This window comes from Cibotium barometz, chromosome 26, assembly GCF_041138505.1.
Source record: "Cibotium barometz isolate CiBa-2024 chromosome 26, ASM4113850v1, whole genome shotgun sequence".
Taxonomy (NCBI): domain Eukaryota; kingdom Viridiplantae; phylum Streptophyta; class Polypodiopsida; order Cyatheales; family Cibotiaceae; genus Cibotium; species Cibotium barometz.
Window position 1 is genome coordinate 1614483 of NC_141071.1, and position 6830 is coordinate 1621312.

Below are 6830 nucleotides of genomic sequence, written 5' to 3' on the forward strand. Positions count from 1 at the left end.
TTTGAATAAGGAGACATAGTCAATGGTTGGGGGCTATTATCCATAAGAATGATATTGCTTATATAACTCAGAGCTATCATATGGTAACGTCACCGAGTATTATTGTCGTACTAGCATGGTTCTATTAGGACCGATTATGGTGGTAGTACCAAAGGTGGGTATGGCATTGATGACAATCTCTATACAGACTTCTTAATAAGGAGTTATAAATGGTTACTAGATTATATGTCAATTGGGGATTATTTATATGGCTCATAGGCCTAGTGGCTGTTTTAGCATTGGAAGCATGGGTTGTGGTGCTGGAGTCCACCCTATCAGGTTTCCTTGGCACCAATAATTAGCTCTATCATGGTTCTCATGATACTGGCCAATGAGCATAATATTATTGATATTTAGGCATTTAGCAATGGACCCTTTGTACTCCTATGGTATGGTTTCGTCGATGATAAAGTGCACATCAAACCATATCTGTTAGTGTGGGTGTCCAGCTTGAGGAACTGGTTAGGGCTGGGCCTTGAGGTTTCCCTTGGGTATGGCCCTAGTGTTTCCTATCTCTTGGTTGGGGTGGGATGACTTCTACACTAGTGTCCCCTATCTCTTGGTTCAGGTGGATAATTTCTACATCCTTACCTTGTAGATCCAAATATTGGCTGCTAGGCTTGAACTGGAATTCAAGGTTATGACCTGACTCTCTTAAGAGATTGGAGTGCAGTGTGTGAGGTTTTTGGGACCTAAACGAAAGGGTTTTTGTTGTAGAAGCCTTGAGCTTCTAATATCTTGATAGGGATCCAAGATTGGGTAAAACTTTGTTACATGGGAATCTTGCTTGGTAGATCTCCACTCATGGGTAGGCTTCTGGGCTAAATGGTGGTTAAGTCTTTGCTTGGGCATCATACTTTCCTTAGCTAAATCGTATACTTGGTTACTCATTCTTTCTTGGGTAGGCTTCTGGGCTAAATGGTGGTTGTCAAGTCTTTGCTTGGGCATCATACTTTCCTTAGCTAGCCATGGTACAGTTGGTTACTCATTCTTTCTTGGTGACCTTCTTGAAGGATTATTGAGGTTGATGTTTGGGGGAGTGGTCTTCGTCTTCGTGTCGGTAAGGTTTTGGATCTCCAAAATGGTTTGAGGGAGTGGTCGATACTGTGAGCAGAGTGTTGAGTGTTAGGGGTTACCTGAGATGATGTCTTGTACATGGAGGATGAGGCTTGGTAAGTTGATAAGTTTGGGGATGTCCTCGACCCCCAAGGGTACGGTCCTTAAGGAAACTGAAATGTTACATTTATTTTCTACCAGATGACTACACAATTAGTGACCCATTGCCTCCCAAGGATGATGCTCTCTTTCATTATACCTATTGCTAGTGAAGGATACATAGAACTTGCCAGATGCAAGTTTAGTTCCAATATAACATTTAGCTTTAAGATAACCATCCATGAAAATGGAAAGCCAGGCCCGTGCGTTAACCAAGGTGGGCCATGCAACTAGGTGGCCTTTCTGGGGGAACTCTAGCTCAAGGTGAGTGATTTCATTCTGTTTCAAATGCACCAAGCATGAACAAGGGTGTAATTTTGGCACTATCTAATCGTGCAAACCTTGTCCCAAGATTTTGTGGAAGAGTGTCCGTGGGTCACTGAAACATGAATCCAATCCTCGCTGTCGCTAGGCTCTGGGAGGGACTCATATTATTGGTCCTCATCTTTACCATCCAACATCTTATTACAACCTCTACAGACATTAATTGACTTGGTCCGAGTGGTTGTGTCACACTCATTGGGCAAGAATTCCCCAACCTATGGGATGATTCTTCCCTATTTTCAAGTTTATTTTCAAGGATTGGTTACCCTTGTGTATGTATATGTGATTGATTTGAAGCAACCTTGCGTCTCTCATGTAAGGCCCTCTGAGGATCATGGTGTATGACCCTCTTCTCTAAAACTCCATCAGCTTGAACGTGTGGTGGAAGCTTAGCCTTGAAGGTCTTAATCCTTTCATCTTAAAGGATGCTAAAAGGTTTAAGTGTATTCCCGTCAGCAAGGTTGAGACCACAAGGCTTGTACCTATGAGTGGTGGTTTCCCACCCATGCCTCCCAGCAATCCTTGGTGATTGTGTTGACACTAGCACCACCATCCAAGATTGCAGATACAGTCATTCCTTTATAAATGATAGGTTACATAACACCATTCCTTTTACGCTTTTGAAATAGTATCTCGGCTTGTTTTTGGGCACTTTTGGTTGTTCTTCTTTCTTTGGAAGAAGAGCTCTCAATGTGGCATGGCTCATCCTCCTTCACTTCAAGTTTAGATGGGTGGGCTCTTAGGTTCTTAGTCATCTAGTCTGACAAGTCTCTCCAAAGTTGAGAATTTTCTTATAAAAGAGAACTTATGGGGACTCCGACTTCCAAGGATGAGAAGTCGATGAGGCCTGCGATGTCTATTGTGCAATATTCAATTTCACTTGATTTATACTCACTCAAAGGTTTAGACTTGCCAATGTGTAGGGGATGTGCACTGATACTTCCCTAGGAGAGGCGATGCCTATGATGGCGTTGAAATAAATTCGTCACACCTATCACATCCGAGAAAATATTGTGGTAACAATGATGACCCATGGAAGTTCAACTTTCACCTCCCACTAAGTCCTCCTTCACTGCATCTAGCAATGCAAAATCTAGTTGAATTGGTTCCAGAGGTAGAGGCTCTGGAATTGGCTCTTTTTGCAGAATGGTTATGGATTTTACACAACCTTTGGCACACTCTGAGGTTTCTTTACTCATTCTTTACACTATGATGACCCATGGACCTACAACCTGCAATTGTTGTAATCTCGGTCAGTTCCCATACATCTAAATGTATAACATCTAATGGTCTTGCACTGACATGCTTTTTAAATGGGAAAGCATGTTTGGCCTACTTACCAAGCTAGCATGCTTCACGTACTCTATGCATACCATTAACCTTAAACTTTGGTGAAACTACAATAATATTTTGGGCCTGTATAGACTTTAGTCGTTGTATATTCACATGACCAATGCGCTTATGCCATATGTCAATATATCTGTAATGACACATGTCCCATGCGCAAACATGGTTGCCTCTATCTCAGGCATGTTCACATCCTGCCATTTATGTTACCCTTTACAACTAAGCGACACTGATTTTTGAAGTCTTCCACAAAACATACTTGAGGATTAAGCCTCACTTGTAGACCTTGCTCAACCATCTATCCAACAGAAATCAGGTTCTTTGTAATATTTAGAATATTAAATACATCTGCCAAGTACTTTATTTTGCTATCCTACATAGACGATGGCACTTTACCAACATGCGTAATGGGATGCGTAGTATCATCACCTACTTCTACGTAACCTGATTTTTCTATTTTCTACATGTCTCTAAACCACTCACCATGATTGGTCTTGTGGTTGGAGGTGCCAGAATCCACATACCATTTATCTGGAGATCCTAACATATCTCCTATTATTGAATTGAGCATGTGTTGCATCACAAATAGTTGCTCACTTCTGTCATCACCACCATGTTTTTACTAAATGATGCATAGTTGCCTTGCTGTAACTTTTCACTTTTGATGTCATTTCGCTTTTTAAAGAAGTCCTTTGCCATGTGCCCTGGTGGTGTATCACAATAATAGAACTCTATGCTATTTACACTCTGATTTATTTACCAACCACCTTGGCCTCTTTGGCTCCCCCTGCCTCTAGACTAACCTCTTCCACATGTGTATGATTGCTGATATTGCGAATCATTGAACTGTTGTTGTCCATAATTATGGTTTCCTTGCCGGCTATCACCTTGGCCTCGACCACTACCTCTATCTCTGCCTCTACCTGAATAAGAGTAGAAGGTCTATTCTGATGTATTCTTGCTTTGGAGGAAGAGTCCTTACCTAGAGATTTTTCTTCTATGATCACTATAAGCACCAAGTCCTGAAAGTTGGGAGCATTCTCTCTGACTACAATAGAGTTCTTGAATGGCTTGTACTCTTTGCTAAGCCCATTCAAACAGACACTCACTAAATCATCATCTTCCACTGATACATTTACAGACCCAAGGGATTCAACAATGCCCTTGATCTATAAAGCATACTCATGATAGACATGCTTTTCTTTTTCACAGTATACATCTCTTGTTTTAGATGCAGTTTCTTTGCCTTTATATTGGTTTAGAACATCTGCACACCAGATTTTGCCATGCAATTGTGGGAGTGTTAGCATCCTGTATGTGTCCTATCATTGTATTAGTCATTCTAAACTTCTAGGCATGGAAGTTATTCTTGTCTAGCTACTTACTGCTGATAATCTGGTTGAGTCCGTCAGACATGTTTGCGTACAACAATCAAAAACCTACAAATAGACAATTTCTATATGCAACCTGTAACACAATAGTATCTTCTGTGACTGCGCTGCAGTGGTACTTCAGCACAACCTGTATGCCACCAGATTTGACCAGAGTACATTGCACTCTCTAAAGGCACTAACGCACTGCTGCAATGCAATAACCATATTTTACCCAGAGACAGTTCTCTACTAAAACTTCGCTAAACTCCCGAAAATACCTTATAGTAATCGAACAGAGACCTGAACGCACCCAAAACATGATTCTGACCACAAAAGTATAGTACAAAGTATTTTCTGCGTATCACACAAGTTCTTTGTTAAGGCTAGGTGAAATTTAGAAAGTGTGGTTTGATGCACTATAGTCAATTGTATTGTCGTTCCAACAATTAGTTTAGATCATTTCACTCTGGTAAAACGGTCCCTAACAAGTGCTTCAGGTCTAAAACTGATTTCAGAAATGTCTATTCTATTCAAGCTATAAAATAATCTTTTTTTTACATATATTTTTTATGTTTAAAGATTTTTTTTATTTTTCTAAATTCACATGAATTGACTCGTGTGTTCACTCATGTGTGTCCACTCACGTTTGTTGACTCACGTCTATAGGCTCACGTCTTTATTGTATGAACTAGACTCAACACCTTGTATTTTTATGAAATATGTCTATTTAAATACGAAATTTTATGCGCTAGGCCTATAATAGGATTGGTGTGCAATTATTGAATAATATTATACTTTAATGATCGAGTAATTACAAAGGACAAGAATTTTCCTTCAAAATTATAATTGGTATAAATTGTATGACAAGAAAATCCTTAAAGGACATGAGTGGTATGTCTCTACAAGTCTTTAAGGCACTAATAATTGATTGATACAATATTAGATATACCTACTTCTAGGCTTACATCTAGTTGACTCATGACTCACATCTCCAAGCTCATGGCTCACATGTGTTTGACTCACGTCTTTTTTCACGAGATTGCGAACTCATGTCTCCCAATCCAAGAGCTCCTTTGGCTTGGTTTTTGAAGCTTTTAAAGGTTTTTGGGACTTGGTAGGAGATGATTATAAATCTTAATCCTAATTAATAGTCATTATATGCAAGATTTTTTTTGCTAAATTTGCATGCTTCTAAGCTATCAATTCAAACAATGCATGAAAAAATATGAAATGCATGAACAAAAATTAACGATTGCACTCTAATCCACACCTAATGGAACTTAATGCTTATGATTCCACTAATAATCATAATTGATAAGCTATTACTTAGCTCAATGCAACAAAATCAAAGCGTTATGGACTCCAAAATCATGCAAATCACGGACTGGAGATTGTGACACTAGAAAGTCAGTTTCTAGACATTGCTCACTTAGATCCGGTGTCCTCTCTTGGATTAGTAAGAAGCAACCCATAGTGGCACTCTCTTCAACTGAAACAGAGTACAAGGCCGCTTGTTTTGTTGTCTATGAGGCAGTATGATTGAGGAGGATTCTAACAGATATGGGAGTTCCAATGAGGTCATCCACGACTTTACATGCGACAATCAGAGTTGCACGGCCTTTGCAAAGAACCTTGCGTTTCATGCTCACACAAAGCACATTGATCATTATGTGCGGGAGTTGATTGAGAATGAGATTGTGGAGCTAGAGTACTATTCTACGGAGCAGAATTGTGCCGACATCTTCACCAAAGCTCTTGGGAAGAACCAGCTCACTCGACATCTTCATGGACTTGGCATTGGACCAAGAAACTCTTTTAGTTTATCTTCGGGTGGACATTGAGAAGGAGTGTTAGTATATTTTCAATGCCCGCCTCTCAACATGTATCTCACATTGATGTATGGTATATATTTGTACGGCCCCCATTATGAGAATAAGCCATTGGTGCACGTATCTTTAGTGGGAACCCCAGCTTAAATGCTGAAAAGGGCCGTAATTATGACCGTTGATGGTTAGGAGATGATGAGAGATACAAGCGTTAGTTGGGTCTGAGACGTAGTCCCATCCCGAAAAGGTATAGAAAATATTTCCAAGAATATTCTCTTGAATACTAATTTTATCATTAGTGTGCAGTGGTCGGTTGGGATGCGTTATGAATGCACGGGCGGTGAGCCACGTCAATGCAACGTAACCACCCACATCTTGGACGCATCCACCGCACTACCTGTAGCACTATAAATGGACATAGTTGTCACAAGCACAAGCATCCAATGCTTGTGAGCATATATTCCCCATACTCTCGGTACGTCCTCTATCCAGAGTCTTATCTAGATCGTCATCTAAGCTCTACACTAGAGCACACGGGTGGACAGCAACATCATATTGTACCTATCTTGTTTGGTATAATCAAAATTTAAAAATTCTCTCTAGTCTCTCTATTGCATTGTCTAGTGTACTTTTTCTTGCTATATTTGTTTCCGTTGTGCCACATTCTTACACTATCACATGCCATTTGAAAGATCTAGTCATTGTT